Source organism: Pteropus medius, unplaced genomic scaffold (assembly GCF_902729225.1).
Source record: "Pteropus medius unplaced genomic scaffold, Ma_sr-lr_union100, whole genome shotgun sequence".
NCBI lineage: Eukaryota > Metazoa > Chordata > Mammalia > Chiroptera > Pteropodidae > Pteropus > Pteropus medius.
Window position 1 is genome coordinate 9911990 of NW_024349519.1, and position 19073 is coordinate 9931062.

At 35.4% G+C, this 19073-nt stretch overlaps 1 protein-coding gene and 1 pseudogene across 11 annotated transcripts in view; both read right to left on the reverse strand.

The window, feature by feature from the left end:
- The window catches only part of BICD1 (BICD cargo adaptor 1), a 167754-nt gene that overhangs the window by 97127 nt on the left and 51554 nt on the right, over positions 1-19073 (reverse strand). The window lies entirely within an intron of this gene.
- LOC120618780 (uncharacterized) lies at positions 303-421 on the reverse strand (annotated as a pseudogene).

The following is a 19073-nucleotide window of genomic DNA, read 5'->3' on the forward strand; positions in this document are numbered from 1 at the left end:
TAAATATGTAAAAAAAAAACCAAACAAATTTCTCAAGGCATAGGCTATCTGGTTTAACAAAGAATTCTGTTTAATCTTCTTTTAGTAAGAACTGTCAACTTGTTCTTTACTTCCCCCATCTTTTCTGGCTTTTAAGTTAACTTATACCCAATTATAAATTCTAACCATCTGGAAAATACAGGATATTTAATTAACAATTTTTGATTCTCATTTTGCAAGCCATTTTTAATTAATCAAAAAATAAAAAATATGCATTTTAACTTGATGAGACCAATTATATATATATACTTTTTTTTTTTTAATGCCTACAGCAACCGGTCTTCCTAGGTGGTCTCCCATCCAAGTACTAACCAGGCCCAACCCTGCTTAGCTTCTGAGATCAGACGGGATCGGGCTTGTTCAGGGTGACATGGCCATAGACCCGATTATATTTCTGAAAACAATCTATCACTTATCCTTAACTGATTTAATCATTATGTTATGTGGCTACAGGGCATCATTCTAATGAACTTCATACCACATTTCTATACTTCTTAACAAAATATTCTATGATAATTTGATTTAATGCCCGATTTTCTCAAACATAATACCTAATAGTCTATCATTCAAATATGTATTTACTTAAAGTCTAGATTTTTTTCTATCCTTGATAGTTTGTAATTGGTACTTTCTGTCTTGCTTAAGTCCCTATTCAACTGTTCAGAGATTTTTCTAGATTTTGTTGTCATGTGTTGAATATACACAAAAGTCAATACGTAACAAAATATAAACACACACAAAAAATAATCAAAATGGATTTCTATAGTTTAAGAAATAGACCAGGACCCATTAGCCTCAACGCTTCTGTCTGCCCTTCCTTGGTCCTATCTCCCTCACTGTACCCCAACCCCTCCTCAAGTAAGCACTATCCTAAATTTTATATTTATAATTTTCTTGCTTTTCTTCATACTTTACCATATATGTTTGTATGTGTAATATTGTTTAATCTTATTTTTAAAAATTCATCTATATTCTTTCTTTTGCAATTTGCTTTTTTTAACTCACCTTTAAATCCTACAATTTATTTTGATTAGTGTAGCTGTAATTTATCTATTTCTATTGTTATAGTCTTCTGATTAAGTATGTACCTCATTTTAATACAGTCATGTGCCACATAACATAGTCAACAACAAACCACATATATGATAGTGGTCCCATAATATTATAATGGTGCTGAAAAGTTCCTATCGCCTAGTGATGATGAAGCTGTCATAACATCACGGCACAAGATATGTCTCTCACGTGTTTGCAGAGATGCTGGTATAAACAAATCCACTGCACTGCCAGTCGTATGAAAGTATAGCACAATTACAGTAGTAGGCTATATCACCAAGGTTTGTGTAAGTACACTCTATGATGTTCATAAATGACGAAATCTTCTAACTACACATTTTTCAGAACATATTCCCTCATTAAGCAGTGCATGACTGTAATCTAATCTCCTAACAATGGATGATCAGATTGCTTCCAGTTTTTTGCTATTACAATGTATAGCTGTGAACATTCTTGTACATATCTCCTAGGCTAGTGTTTCTTAAAATACATTTGCTGAAGGGACAGTTTTATTTTTAATCCTTAGTAGACTGATGCTTTTGGAAAATACAATAAAAATAAATTACTATAACCATATATATACCTTATGACCCAGCCATTCTACTCCTACGTATTCATTTTCCCAAGATAAATAAAAGCATGTGTCCACGTAGATTTACATACAAATGATCATAGCAGCTTTATTTTAATAGCCAAAAACTGAAAACAACTGAAATGTTTATTAATAGGCGAATGGATGACCAAATTGTGGTATATCCATATAATGGAATACTACTCAGCAATAAAAAGAACTACTAATACATGGAATGACATGGTTGAATTGCAAAATAACTATACTGAGCAAAAGAAGCTGGACACAACAAGAATACATACTGTAAGATTCCAATTATATGAAATTCTAAGGAATTCAAACTTAACTATAATGACAGAAAACAGAAGAATTGTTGTTGCCCTGGAGAAGGGGTAGGAAGTGGGATTGAGGAAGTGGTGTGGAGGGGCAAAAGGGAAGATTACAATGGGGTGCAAAAATATTTTGGGAACTGATAAATATGTTCATTATCTTGGTTGTGGTGATGATTTCACAAGTGTATGCATATGTCAAAATTCAAAGTGTATATGTGGTTTGTTATATGACGATTAAACCTTAATGCTGTGTAAGTAATAAATTACTAGGAAGAAATATGAGAAGAAAAATACAAAATATAAGTCCCAATTAACTTTAAGGCTTTTTTTTAGGTACACAGCAAAATTAAGAGGAAGGTACAGAGATTTCCTATATACTCCCTGCCCCACACAAGCCTCCACCAGAGAAGTACATTTGTTAAAACTGATAAACCTACACTGATACATCGTTATCATCCAAAGTCTACAGTTTACATTAGGGTTTGCTCTTGGTGTTTTTTATTCTGTGGGTTTGGAGAGGCCCACAATGATATGTATCCACCATTACAGTCTCATACAGAGTAGTTTCTCTGCCCTAAAATCCTTCTGTTCATCCCTACCTCCCAATTCCTGCCAATTACTGATCTCCCAAAGTTTTGCCTTTTCCAGAATGTCACATAGTTGGAATCATGTAGTTATGTAGCCTTCTCAGATTAGCCTGTTTTACTCAGTAGCATACATTTAGGGTTCCTCCATGTTTTTTCAATGGCTGGACAGCTCATTTCTTTTTAGTACTGAACAACATTCCATTGTTTGGATGGATGACAGTTTATGTCCATTCACCTTACTTAGTACAGCCTGTTGCTTCCAAGTTCTGGAAATTATGAAAAAAGCTTCTGTAAACATCTGTGTGCAGGTTTTTGTGTGGAAATAAATTTTCAATCCCTTTAGGTAAAAACCAAGTATCATGATTATTGGATCATATGGTAAAAATGTTTACTTTTCTAAGACATCAACGAACTCTTCAAAATAGCTGCACCATTTTGCATTCCTACTAGAAATGAATGAGCATTCATGCTGCTCCATATCCTCACCAGTATTCAATTATTTTATTTTTTATCATTAAATATAATGCATAAAATTATATTTCAATAAATTTAACAGGAACAAACATAAGGGAAGAAAAGGATTACCAAAACTGTACCATTATTCACTTATAGTATGATTAATATAAATATTTATCTTGATGCAGACCTGTAGAAAATAATTTGCAAATCAGTGCTGGTCTCCAGATAATACTTTGAATAGCATTACACTAATACTCTGAATAGCATTCCATGTGTGTTTCTCTAGCAGTGTTTCTCAGCCCTAGCGGCCCATTAAAATCACCTGGGAAGCTTTTTAAAAAACAAAGACACACAGACTCTATCTCCAAATATTTTTAGTTAACTGATTTGGGACAGAGATTCTCAAACATTCTTGGTTCAAGGTACAGTTGGTGTCTCAATAATTTTTGAAAAACACCCCTAGGACAGAAGAAATACTAAATGACTCCAAACAACTTTGTAAGTCTATAGCCTAACAATATAGTTTCTATTTCACAAACGAATGCAGATAAATTGAAAGAAAAATATTTTAATTTCATTCTTAAATAACCACGATTACTTACTAATGGGATGTGTGCGCTTGTTGGGCACTGCACAACTTCTCAACCCTGGAATCAGATTGGATCCTGCCACCTTCATTTCTTGTTCCACATTGATTTTCATGTGGCATCTGGTTTTTATGAGAGGAACTACTGAAATCTAGCTTTGCAAAATATTGCATAATAGAAAAAATGTAGCAAATCTAACATTGAAACTGAACTGATCTTGAGATAATAGTTCACACAATGTCAACAGACTCCAAGTATCACTGTGTTCCTCTCGAACATGTAAAATATCCCAGGGTCCTCTGTGAGTTTGTGAGTTTGTGGTGGTGCCCCCGGAGCATCTAGGCACACAATTTGGTAACCATAGGTCTGGGGTAAGGCCTGGCCTAAGTATTTCCTACGTGTTCATTTTGAGATTCAATATAAGGAAGAGTTGAGAATCACTGCTCTAGGGTATGAGCCAAGAGGTGAATGACTGGGTTGTAGCTGACACACAGGTTCAACTATTCCTGACAAGACTGCAGGGTTCTCGAAAGTTGCTGAACTAATTCCCACTGCCACCAACAGTGTCTAGTAGTTTCTGTGGCTCCATATCCTTACTGTCAACTTTTAGACTTTTAAAGTTTTTGCCATCCCGGGCAGTGTAAAACAGTATTACCAAGTGGTTTTAATTTGCATTTCCCAGATTACTAATAAAGTTAAACATTTCATATTTTTATTTACCATTCACAATTTCTCTTCAGTGTAGTTTCTATTCAAGGATTTTCCTACAGAATGATTTTTTTTCTTTATTAATTTGTCATTTATATGCATGGCAAATATCTTCCCCTAGTATTTATGGCTTGTTTTTTTTAACTCATTTCACAGTGTCTTTGATGAAGTGAGGTCTCATTTTCTAAAGAACAGGTGGGTACCTGTTTATTATTTGTCCATTATATGCATGGCAACTATTTTCTCCCGGTTTGTGGCATCCCCCACAACTCTTTTAGAGATGTCTTTTGATGAATTAATGTCCTTGATCTTAAGGTAGTCCAACGACCAATCCCTTCTTCTGGCTAGCACTTTTTGTGTATCATTTAAGATCCTTCCTTCCTTCAAGGTCATAAAGCTATTCTTTACTTCCAAAAATTTTAAAGTTTTGCCTTTTATATTTATGTCCCTTAATTCACCTTCAATAGATTTTTGTGGATGAAATAAGTACAGATCTATTTTAATTATTTTTATATGAATAATCAATATCCCTAGCACCATTTAATGAATTGCCCCTCCTTTCCCACTGATGTTGAGTGCCAAGCCGACCATAAATCATATTGACATAGTGTGCCTGTTCCTAGGCTAGTCCATAGTGCTCCACTGATGATCATAAGATATTGAAGTAAGGAGCAGGCAGGGGGACCTCACTCCAATTCCTCTGAATAAGAGAGATCCCTCAAAGGAAATTATTTTCGTTCAGGGTTCAAAAAAGGAAAGCCTTGCTTCAGAAGAAAACACCATAGAAAAGAGGTTTTTATTCAGAAAAAAAGATCTTATGATCTATTTCTGAGGAATAAATACACTAGGCTTTTTGAAACCTAAAGAAAGTAATGAGAAAATATTCCTGATCTTGCAGATATTAGCAAAAAACAGTAGTAAAATGGAATTATGAATGTGACCTAGATTTTCTTAAAACTCAGTTGTGACTAGGATGTAAGAGAATATATGAATTAATGTTCTGTCTCAAATTTATTTTTGTCAATGTTTTTTAATAATTTTTAAAATTTTTTCAATTACAGTTGACATCAATATTATTTTATATTAGTTTCAGGTGTACAGCATAGTGGTTAGATATTTATATGATTATGAAGTGATCCCCCTGATAAATCTAGTACCCACTTAGCACCATACATACTTATTACAATATTAATGACTATTGACTATATTCCCTATGCTGTAGTTTACATCCCTATGACCATTTTATAACAATTTGTACTTAATGCCTTCACCTTTTTTCACCCATCCCCCTAACTCTTTTCCTACCTGCCAACCATCAGGTTGTGCTCTATCTATGAGTCTGTTTCTGGGTTTTTTTTGGTTGTTCATTTATTTTGTTCTTTAGATTCCACATATAAATGAAATCATATGGTATCTGTCTTTCTCTGTTTGACTTATTCCACTTAGTATAATACTTTCCAGGTCCATCCATGTTGTTCCGAATGGCAAAATTTCGATCTTTTTTATTACTGTGTAATATTCCATTGTGTATATGTATCACATCTTCTTTCTCCAATTGTCTATTTATGGGCACTTAGGTTGCTTCCATATCTTGACTATTGTAAGTAATGCTGCACTAAATGTAGGAATGCATATATCTTTTTAAATTAGTATTTTGGATTTCTTCAGATAAATACCCTGAAGTGGAGCTGCTAGGTCATAAGGTAGTTCTATTGTTAATTTTTTGAGGAACCCCCATTTTGTTTTCCATAGTGTTTGCACCAATTTTCAATCCCACCAACAGTGCACAAGGATTCCCTTTTCTCCACATCCTCTCCAACACTTGTTTGTTGATTTATTGATGATGGCCATTCTGACAGGTGAGATGATATCTCATTGTGGTTTTAATTTGCATTTCTCTGATGATTAGTGATGTTGAGAGTCTTTTCATATGTCTATTGGCCATCTGTATTTCCTCTTTGGAGAAATGTCTATTCAGGTCCTCTGCCCATTTTTTAATTGAATTGTTAGTTTTTTGGAGTGTTGAGTTTCATGAGTTCTTTATAGTTTTGGATATTAACCCCTTATCAGATGTATCATTGGTGAATATCTTCTCTCTTTCAGTAAACTGCCTTTTCTTTTCTTTTTTCTTTCTTTTTTCTGTTCTTTTGTTTTTTTGATGGTTGCCTTTGCTGTGCAAAAACTCTTTAGTTTGATAGGGTCCCATTTGCTTAATTTTTCTTTTGTTTCCTTCGGCAAGGAAAACGTATCAGAAAAAATATTACTATGAGCAATATCAGAGAGCTTACTGCCTATGTTTTCTTCTACGAGTTTTATGGTTTCAGGTCTTACATTTAAGATTTTAATCCATTTTGAGTTTATTTTTGTATATGGTATAAGAAGGTGGCCTGGTTTCATTTTGTTGCATGTATCTGTCCAGTTTTCTCAACATTATTTACTGAATAGACTGTCTTACCTCACCGTACATTCTTGCCTTCGTCATAGATGAATTGGCCCTGTGGGCATAGGTTTATTCCTGGGCTCTCTATTTGTTCCATTGAAATTCTTGTGTCTGATTTTAGTCTAGTACCATGCTGTTTTGATTACTACAGCCTTGTAATATAGTTTGACATCGGGTAGCGTGATACTTCTAACTTTGTTCTTCTTTCTTAAGATTACTATAGAGAATAGATCAAGTGACTTCTACTATTAATCAAGTAAGAAAAAATATTTCTTAGACATATTATTTCTTTTTCTCTGTATGTAGGCACTTATGTTCTTACTGGTTAACAAAGTGAATGAACCGTATGTTTTGAGTGTGTCTTCTTGTCCTCATCTGAAGTAATGTGATCTTTTACTTGAATTTTTAAAAACTGCCTCAGTCAAAAAAACATTATTTATGATAGCAAATAACATCACTCCCTATTTTGCATATAAATGTCAGTAACCTGTCAAAGTCACCAGCTGGTAAGTGGCATGGCTGGAATTCCAACCCCAGAGCCTGTGCATAAACTATCCCATACTGTATAAAGCAGAACTTCAGCAAGAAATTAGATATGAAAAACCTAATAAGAAGCATTAATAAGATAATATGAAACTTTCACTGTGAACTTATACGTAGTTAGGAGATACTAAAACAGTTTAAGCAGAAAAAGATATGAGATTGTTCAGGCTAAACTAGGGCAAAACCATCATCTAATTAGCTCTTCCCTAGTTTGCTGTCATAGAAAGGACTGTGAGTTGCCCACACAATGTCCACTCTCTCTCTTCCTTAGTAAAAATGTTGATGTTATTTGGGGTGGCAATGTCTCCAGCTTAAAGAGTACTTTTCCTAAATTCCTTGGCTTCTACAGGTGTTCAAGGAATTGTAAGCAGACGTTAAGCAGATGAAAGCTAGGGAAGATCTTTCAAAGGATGCTAATTTAGTTGAGAGATATCCACTTTTGCCATTCTATTTTCTTTTAGCCTGAGACTTGGATAGGATGACTGAACTACTAGGAGCATCTTGTTACTATGAGGAGACCTTTGGCATGTAAACCAGCACTAAAGATAGCAGGAAAGAATGTGAGAAGGAGCCTGGGCCCCTTGTAACCACAGAACTGCTGCAACAACTCTGAACAACTTACCCCTAGAATTCTTTTATGTTTAAGCCATATCCATTAGTTTTCTGTAAAATTTGGATGAATCCTAATTCTAAGTGATATAGTATCATAAATAATTCTTTAACTTATAACTATCCTCAATACTTTCTTGCCAGAAATTTATAAGAACTCTTAACAAATTTTGTTCTAATTCACAATAACTTCCCTTCTGCCTCACATTTATTCCTCTCTGCAACTCATCCCTACTCTGTTGACCTTTTGTGGAGTTCTAGCATATAGTATTAACAGAAAAAAAAATTGTAATATCAGTAAGGGTGGAAACAAACAGTAGGTACAAAAGTCAAAAGCTCGGCCTGCAATGTCGAAAGGACAGAAGATTAAGCGAAATTAAAGTTAAGAACCTTGTTTAGAATCACAGGTTCAGTAATTGCCGAAACCTAGGCTCAAACATGTTGGTCTTAAAGGAAACCATTGATAGTGAACTGGCAAGAAGGAGGTGGAAGGAGCTTCCAATTGAAGGTGACAGGTATGCCAAAGGTCTTAGAGGGAGGAGGAAGGAGATGGACAGTTCTTATTTACAGACAGACCATCAGAGAAGCCATGAGAGCAGGGCGCCATTTTAAGAAAAGCAAACCTTGGTACAGGGAGAAGAACTAAAAGGGAAGTGTGAGATAGTGAAATAAGTAGGATTAGACGGGCCTCCCAAACACTAGCATGAGGAGGATGGAGGTGAGAAAATGCACTAACAAGCAGGAGTACTCAGCTATAAAGCAGGCTGTTCAGACAGTCCCAACAAAGTCCACAGTTGCTGTTTTTGTTATTACCAAGTAACTCAACATTCATCCCTGACCTTGGTCCTGACCATGGAAGACTTTCAGTCTCCTCATTATTTTTTTTTTCTTCAGTATTTTTGGAACATTTATCAATATATTTTACCCTTATGTCCCAAAGTATTAAAAGTCTGTGAGAACTTTAAGGATATTTGGTCCTTTCTCAAAATCATCATTTATAAGGACTGAAAAAAAAAAGAAAAACGATACATGCTTGTTACTCAGAGATTTATAGTAAAGAGTCACTCACAGCTGGATGATACAGGTAACAACTAGTCACAATATGTAGGACTTGGAAATACTAAGAGTATAAATCCTAATCGATACTGGATGAAGGCCCTTTCCTGTCTTACTTATAGCTGGTCTGTATCTTGTCATTATAAAAGTGTCCTAACTAGTCTGTAACAAGTTATTATGAGACATCCAGACTTCAGAAGGTTAATCCTATCTCTTGGGGAACACAGACATGGACTTTGAAGCTATACATACTAACCGGCTGTCAAGGAAGCTGTCTTCATTCCTCTATGTGTAACATCCTTGGTAAAGTACTTAAATTCTTTTGTCAGTAAGAAAACGTTAAGACTTTTTGGTTTCCTTCTTTGGGCTTGATTGCAATAACCTGATAGCCATAAGCAGCTTCTTTTATTCAAGCCAGTACTAATATGAATTTTTCTTCCATAGGCCCAAACATTTCCAGCCTGACCCCTTGCTTCATCAATGCCTTTAGCTTTTAGGGAGAAATAAGAGAAGTGGAATTTGGGATGAGGACCTTAAAGATATAAGTAAAATCTCAGAAAGCAGGAAATGTTTTCCTTTGATGTCTGATGGCTTTTCCAGAGATGAGCAAGTGTGGCTGGTAAACTTCTGTCTAGTTAGTTATTCGTGGTTGGCCTGCCAGATGTTAATTCAATCCTCGACCTCGACCCATCTTACACGTCTCTTTGCTTTTATGCCTCACCACATCTCTGATCTGCCATTATAGACAATATCAACAAGGCAGGGGTGAGGAGAAAAGGAAAATAAGAGGGGAGGGAGGGAAAGAAAATACCACAGGCTGGACAAGAGTGGGGTGAGGCTCAGAAGGTGAGGTTGTTTGCTTTGCACATTATTTGGTAATTTATTTTAACTGAAAATCCAAATGTCTTTTTCAGTCTACATCAAATGTCCACATCAAAATAGCTATGTCGAGGCAATAAACTGTAAATGTCACAGGACTCTTTCTTGAGGTTATTCCTTCTTAAAGGCACACTCTAAGCTCTAACCCCATAGCCTAAACAAGCTGCTCTCAGATCCGTGACTGAATTTCCTGGGCTAAAACTGTGGACCTAAGGACAAAGCTTTTCCTATCAAGCTTCATGAGGAAATAAATATTATAAACTTGAGAATACATTAATTCAGCCTTTAAAGAGAGAACTCACAGGCAATGAAAGTACTTAGCGAGAAACTTCAGCAAAAAATAAGTTTGGTACAGGTTACTCAAGATGTTGGTCAGAAATATGATGAGCTAAAAAGTACTTTCACAGTTGGTGGTCTTAAGAACACATTGAACAAGGAACACGTAAGCAACAGGCACAAATTTCTGCTTTAAGTTTAAATTTGCAGATGCTCTGTCTCTGGTCAAACTAGTAAGTAGCTCTTTTTAAGTGATTATTTTTTTAATTTTATATTAGTTCAGGTATACAGTACATTGATTGGACATTTATATAGTTTATAAAGTGATTCCCCCCAACTACTCTTATCACTCACCTGGCTCTACACGTAGCCATTACAATACTACTGACTATATTCCCTATACTGTATTCTACGTCCCATGACTCATTTGTACTTCATCCCTTCACCCTTTCCTCCCTGCCCCCCAACCCCCCTACCCTCTGGCAGCCAGTCATCAGATTGTTCTCTGAATCTGTGGGCCTGTTTTCTTTTAGTTCGTTCCTTTTGTTTCTTGGTTCCACATATAAGTGAAACCATATGGTACTTATTTTTCTTTGTCTGACTTATTTCACTCAGCATAATAACCTCTAGGTTCATCCATGTCATTGCAAATGGTATAAACAGCTCTTAAATGTTAGGTAAGCCATGTTAGGAAACCTCTGTGGTGTGCGATTTCAAACTGCAAAGGCTTTAGCCTGTAACCTTAAGTCTATGTTTGTTATAGAAAACCAAATTTCTTAGAATGTATAGTTTAAACAAATGATTGTTTACATTAAGTTGTAAACTATATTTAACTTAGAAAGTTGATTTTGCTCACCTACCTTGTTATAATTAACCCAATGGTTATGAACTCACTGATCTTGTTATAATTAACCTCACCCATATACAAACTATGTAGGGTCTGAAGGAAAAATAAGGTATTTTCCCTTCAGTTAAATAGTAAAATAAAATAGCATTTACAGCAGATTCACTTTTGAGACCATAATGCGTAATGTCATTCTTCCACATACTTGTCAAGCTGTTTGTCCAGGTGAACAGTATATTGTGCTAATAAGAAAGCGTGTCTGGCCAGGTGAGCAAACTGTCCTAATAAATTGATTTGCAAGAATTCCCTAAAGCAAACAGTGAAGTTGTTTATTACTTTACTGGGCAAGAATTTGCTGAAGCAGAAAGTTAAGTCGTGTTGACACAGGTGGGTTCAGTTCTAATATCTCCCAATCCACATGTGAATCAAAAATGATTAAAGAGAAAAAAAAATGACTGAAAGTAAGGAATATTCAACTATTGAATTTTAGAGGTTGGCAAGTAATCAAAGTTCATAAATTCACTGTAGAAGACAATGAGACCCAGAAAGTTTAAATAACCTGTCCAAATTCATATATCCAGTTAGTGAGAGCAGACAACATAATCTAGATATTTATCTTCGAATCCAATGTTCTTTCCATTACATGACTCAGCTGATACTTTGAAACAGTCCTTTAAACATAAAGAAACATAGACAGTTTTTTATAACACCTGTAAATGATTCCCAGGCTCATAACCATCTCCACAAATGTAATACAGAGATTTAATAAAGGAAGAACAGTTTCAAAGTTTTCGACTCTAATACATCTCACATACTTCGCAATGAAAATTCAGAAATGAATATTAAGTCATTCATTTTACATTTATTTTATATCATTAAAGATCCCACTTATACTTTGGCAAAAATGTCCAGTCTACCATTTGCTCTTCTGCACTCTATATTTAGAAGGTATTAACATGAACCCTTCTGTCAACTTGTACTAGTAGAGAACTCCGACTAGTACTCCAATGTCACAACCATCACAAAGAAAATATTATATAAAGATGTGATTACTTTCTGTTGTTCATTTTTATGGCTCTTAGTCATAAAGTGTCGGACTTAGTGAAACTAAGGGTCCTTATGACTCATTAAATTTAGTTTTAAATCTTAGCTCTATAATTTATTTCTCTCTCTCTCTCTCCCTCAGAGACCTAGCCTTTCTTCAGGTCATCAGCAACCCTCTGAGGCAGCATAATACAATAGCCCAGACCTGACTAATGGTCACAAGGTCTGGACTTCTGGCAGGCTACAGATAATATCTTGACCTTAGCTATATTTCAGCTCCTGAGCCCTAAGGTAGAGCGACCTCCTGGCTGGCTACTTTCTCACGAGACCAGACAGAGTGACACTAGAACTGTCCTCAAGACCTGAAGAAATGATTTATTACCCCTTACCTCGCCTCTGACCAATCAGCTCTCAGCACAACTTTGAACTCCTTAACCCATGGTGTCTCTTGATTTTACCCTATATAATCTGTAACCCACATGCCATCAGGGAGTTGGGTCTTTAGCATTATCTCCTTATCTCCAGATTGGCCAATTCAATATTAAACTATTTCTCTTTCTATACTGCAAGCTCCTGCTCCTGCATTTCTTTGGGCCAGTGTGTGCAGGCACACAGACTCGAAAACACTGGGGTCCTGGTAAAAACATCATTTTGTTTTTATATTTAGATTGCTGAGACAGTAGAAAGCTGTGGTCCAATAAGATAGCCACTAGCCACATGTGGCCATTTAAGTTTAAATTAATTAAAATTAAATAAAATTTAAAATCATTTTTTCAGTCACATATTTATATTTCTACAGCAGAAATGTATGTGTACTTGCAGCAGTTTTTAGGGGTATGTTGTATTTGTCCACTTTGCTACAAAATATCACCACTAGTAAATGTGCATCATTAAATAAACCAGAAAGCAAGGTTACGTTGGTCAGGAAAGGGTGACAGAAACAAGGAACCACAAAATCTCAGTATCTTAACACAACAAAGGTTCATTTGTTCTAACCCACATTTCAAAGTAGATGTTTCTGGACAGGCAGTTCTGGATACACCTCCTCGGAGCAGTGATTTGGAGAGGTGAGCTCCTCTGTATTCACCCTAATAATGTGGGGAGGGGAGGGGAGGGGAAGGGAGGGAAGGGAGCAGCACGGAGGGAATACAAAAGGAGGGTTTTGCCATGATGTTTGGGAGCTAGGTCTAGAAGTGCTACATATCACATCTCCCCATAATCCACTGGCCATAGTCTCCTAGCCCCAAACAGATGGAAAGGGATTGAGAAAGGCTACCTTCCTACAAGCCTAGGAAGAAAATGAAATGGTGGGGTGAGTATAAAGGGCTGTCCCTGCCACAGAAGTTAGCCGACATTCAGACTTCATCACATAACAGATGAGCTTCTGTTTATAGCAAGTGTCAAGATTTTATAACTGTAGTAGACAGAACATTCTTCAAAAGTATTCCTTGTCCATCACCATGGAAGAATTATACATTCCTCTCACGCTGATGCCAGACTTAGCTGCACAGCTTGTGGTGCCCCACTCTGCAGAATCGTACATCGCTTAGTGGCCATCTGACTTGGTTTGTAGAATGTATATGGCATGACATGTGCCACTTTCAAGCAGAAGCTTTCAGATCCATTGTATGTTTCCACTGTGGGTTTTTTTACCCTCTGCTAGGAAACTAGTAAAACCTCAGAGAAGGGCTGCTCCTTCAGCTCATGTCTAGAATGACAATGAAATGGAACAGAGTCTTAGTTATCTACAATAGACGTATATCACGAGAGATAAGCCTTTGTTGTTGCAAGTCTCTGAAATTCTGGGGGTTGTTTGTTTCCACAGCATAACTTAGCCTAAGCAACTAATATGGTATCAAAATCATAGCAGAGGATGTGGCTCTTAGAAGCATTATAAATCAAGAATGGGAATTGCTAATGATTTGCAATTAATAATAAAACATGCCTGTGACTGGTAGAGAACATGACAAAGGCAATAATGTAAATTAGACACTATACTGACTTTGGACTTCTTTACCTGTAAATTACTTCCATGTCTTGGGGCAGGGGGTCTAACAGGGGCTTGGGATGGTGGAGGCTGTGGAAGGAGTGGTGTTCCTGAGGGGGTTCTGCCTCTGTGTTCTCTGGCACTGTTAATTCGGGCACATAAAAGGGTAAAGAGACTTCCATCTGGACAGAACGTATACATAACATGTTCCTAACCACTAATTTACAAATAAACTTTTGGAATTCAACAAATCATACTGAAAACCACGAAGTTCGTTCTGCAGGAATGTAGTTAGTAGGATCAGAAAGGTTTAAATCAAAAGTCGAAAGATAAAATTGAGCTAATTTATCTACCTATTTCAAAGTTTCAGGCAAAAAAAGTCCTACAGCAAACGGATTTCTATCATCTTGTTTGCTTTTCTGAAGTCTAAGTTCCTTTGTTATTATTTTAAGCAAATTCTCCTTAAGCTTTCACCTAGAATGGAAAACAATCATCTTTCAAATAATATTTGTTAGTCAATTACTGACTATTTAAGGCTATACAGAGGCAAGAAATCAGTGTACCATGAAATAAGATCAATAAATCCTCTTTTTTTCCTTGCAAGGTACTGCATTAGATAACATGATAGACTATTTAAACACTTTACAGTTACCGAAAATGTCAGCTTTCTTCAACAGTCCTGACTATGAGCTTCAATCGCCATTTTAAAATGAATAGCAAAATGGCCTAAAGGCTTGTAGAAACACGGAGAAATAAGAAAATTAACACATTTTTCTAACCCATTGGACAAATAAAGCTCTGTAATATTCACCAAACATCACAATACATTATAACAACACTTTTAACTCCTTCATTTCCAACCCTTTGATTTTCTCAAAATAATTTCTAAAACTTTTATGAACAGAAATACCATAAATCTCCTCTTGTCGGTGAAGATTTCTATGCACAGTGCCAGACATTGGGGACTACAAAGTGCCTTCTCCTCGGAAAGCAGGTTTTTCTTCTTCCCATAAAATCAAAAGGATACATTCAGGTGTTTACCAACCACTATCTATATTTGACTAATAATGAGCCATTTCCTGTTCTATATTGATATTCTTTAAATTCTCCCTTATTTGGAATGGAATAAATTTAACTAGATCCAACAAACATACACTGGCAGTTTTTCATTGTACCAGCTAATTAAAAACAGCTGCAACACTAGTCTTTGTAAACAAAATGCATTTTAAAGCAATTACCATCTTAATTCTGCCAGACATCAGGGTCTTACAGTGGGAAGAGATCAGCAAATTACTTGTTCCCCAGCAATCTGCTGTGCAGGAACTTCTAGTTTTGCTTTTGCTGAACTGATGAAGTTCACATAGATGTAAAGAGAAAAATCTAATTATACTAAAACTACATAGGTCAGTGTTTTTATCTGTTAAGAATTACAAAAAGTAAATTCCAATTATAAAAGAAAGTTGCTAAGAAAATTAAATTATGTTCCAAAAGCCAGTGAGTAAGAAAAGCCATTTTCCAATAGAATAACTTAGCTGAATTCGAAAATGTACTAAATTAAAATCCTTCATATAGTACATAAGACAACAAGCTGTCTTGTTGCATTTATATGCATAAAATGAAGGGCTCCCGATAGTAACTTTAAATGATTTCAAATGTTAATTAGGAAAAAAAAAATCAAGTCTAAAAATAGCTGTTTTCATTTCATAGCCAAAATTACTTTACAGCCTGCATTCAATATGACAAATTAGTAAAAAGTGAAATTTTTTATAAACAATTCTTTAGTTCTTTTATGTATCTCTCCCAATGACAAAAATATTCTTAAATTAATTTCTGATTCTCCAGTAAAAAGTGATATTCTATCTTCTGGGTAAACATGGATTGAAAACATTTATTTTTACTCTCTTCTGCAACTCCTCTAAAGCTATAGCAGAATACATTTTTAAATGTGTATATATCTACCTATCATACTTCTCCACAACTTCCCCTCGAAACCAAAATTAACATAAAAATACTCAAGTTTAATGGTTTCTTCAGGTCTTCATTTCCTCATAAAGGCTCCCATGTCACATAAAAATCAATTTGTATGCTTTTCTCCTGTTAATCTGCCTTTGTCAATTTACCATTCAGACCCAGCCAGGGACCCTAAGAGGGTCAAGGAAAACTTTTTCCTCCCCTACGTTGTCCCATTATTAGATTTGAAGCACCGGCTAGCACAAATAAGAAGAAAAACTGCCTATCTCAAAATGTGTTTTATCTATTTTAAGAGTAGATCGATATTTTTTGTCAGGTTCAACTTTAGCTAATATAGATTGATAAATATACCAATAATACAAAGTTTCTACTTGTAAAGTATACTTCACCTAGAAATTGATTTTAGCATTTATTTAAAATATAAGTACATTCTTGGAATTGTTTCAGTAGGAACTGTATCCGGAATCTGGTGTAAATGGGTTTCTCCAGAGAATTGCTTTATCACTTGAGCTGTGGCCTACTGTTTCCTACAGAGGCCCAAACAGACTACTTTACACAGAAAACTGCAAAGCAGGGTTTCTTCATTATGTGGAATAACCCCTCTTAAAGAACAGCTTCTTGAAGATTTATTTCCATTTCAGTGGTTTCTTAAAAGAACTATGAAGTATATCATGTTATTTTTCGTCAATATTTTACATGCTCCAAACACATGTCTCCCATATGTGAAAAAAAAGTGGCTGCTCTCTGTCAAAAGTGGAGTACTCTTTTAACTAAGAGCTATTTTCCCTAAAGTGAAGTGTGAACCTCTCAAGTGAAAACGTATTACAAAAGCTTCACTCACCACAGCTTGAAGGCACTGAATTGAGTGACCCCCAGATGGCAGCCTGCAGTAACACAGTAACTCCCTACAGTAGCATGAGAGCTGTCATTTTTTACCTACCTGGCCCGTTGCCAGGCTTTTGTACAAATTTAGAGACTCCTCAGAACCAAGTGGCCACCTGCCTGACTTTTAATATTGCTAAGTCATAAGATTCTTGTTTCCACAGTCCATCCATCAGAGAGGATATCAGGAATAGAAACTCCAGCATCAATCAAACTAAGTTAATCAAATCTGAATCAAATCCATTCCTAAATATTGTTCTGTAAATCGAGAACTAATCTGCTGACTGAGCAAACTGATCAGTCCTCTTTAACCCCAGTCCTACCTTATCTGTCCTTTCTATTTTCCTAGAAACTTCAGCTTAAGTCCCAGCAAGAACTGGGGTCAAGCCTCTGTCTTTACAACAGGCAGACACCAGCACTGCAATTAAGTGAGAATAGTTTGATCACACCTGCTCTTCTTAAAGGCTTGTGCTCTAATCTCATTAATGCTGAGCCCACTCCCTCATATGGGTTGTGTTCAATGGTAGTCTCTTGATATGAATCAGAATTATTCTGAGTTCTGGGGGTAACACATAGTATCTTAAGAGATTCCTACCCTCAATCAGCTCACTATCTAATTAAAGACATGACTAAATCCCATGAAATTACAGCTATCACAGGAAGAGTATTATTTAGGTAATACAGACTGTAAGCCCCTTTAGCTAATTCATACTTCTAGAAATAACTTCTCTTTTTCCCTAAAAGGTTAAAAAAGTAAACAAAAAAATCACCCATCATCACACGGTCATACTAGAACAAAGTAGACAGTCATTGGATGCACACTCTTTTGCAATCTGAATTTTTTTTTACTACACATTCTAAACACAGGTATATCACTATTTTTAACAGCTGCAAATAATTTCCTTAAGCTAATTATTTAGACTGTTTCTAAGTTTTTATCATTACAAGTTTTTGTAATACTATTTTAAATACTATATTTTTATTCTTGTGTCTTTTGGTTTTGTTTTGTTTTGTTTTTTGTCCCAACTCCTTCCACTTCTCCTTGGCCATTCCTACTCCTCCGCCCAGGAAACCAGGGTTAGAATCCCAGAAATTCCTCCAGATCAATAAAGAACTCATTCTTTTGATTATCTGTATAAATTCTGCCGTGTGAATACATAATATGGAATTTATCCAACCATTCCACTACTGACGGGCTTCAGATTTTTCTAGTTCTTGCCATTATACAAACAATATAAAATTAACTTTGTCTACATACACTTGAGTCCTGGTGATTTTATTTCTTTAGGATAGATTCTATCCTTTAAGTGTAAAAACATTTTATTGGGATAAAATGGGTAGAAAAAAAAGCTACACATTAATTTTGAGAAAGATAAGATTTGGCGTGAGTTTGAATCCAAACATTATGCTATTACTGAATACATTAAGTTGTCTAAATAAATAGAAATTGAAGGGGTTCAGAACAGATTTTCCAAAATGTGCCACTTTGGCATGTGGATTATTTTGAGCCAAAGGTAATCAAGACCCTGCAGGATCAAGGGAAACTTTTACTTATTCCTTAAAGAATTTAAGTTGGGGCATTGCTCATAATAAGAGTTGTCACCAGAAATAATGTTTTATGACCTCTCTTTACGGCAGGGCAAACATCTAATTACTAAACATCTGCTCTTATTGTCCAGCCCTTGTTATATCTTTCTGTCTTTGAACCTTTCATGTATGTGGGGTCTCTGACTCTCTAATGTATGTGGGGGTTCCCATACATATAATTAAATTTGGTTATTTTCTCTTCTTAATATATCTCATGTCAATTTAATTGTTAGACCAGCCAAAATAACCTAGAAGGGCAGAGAAATATTTCCTCGTCCGCCCCCTCAAATCTTATATGTTAGATGGAAAAAAATACACATTTTGAGAAAAAAATATACAGTTTTTTAAAAAGAGAATAATGGAAAATAGAGAACACATGCTATCTTTAAGTTATTCTAGTTAAAATATGAAAAACGGAGCATTTTTTTTTCTTCCCTATCGTAAGATATTATTACCAGAAGCTATAAACTTGCAATACAAGAAACCCTTCATGGACATGTAGTAAACTTTACAATTTTAATGTTATAAATGTTAGTGATTGCTTTATAAAACAAATATCCCATTAACCCTTGGATCTGTCCATTTTAGAAGAGCATATGATTTTTACTATAAATTTCTT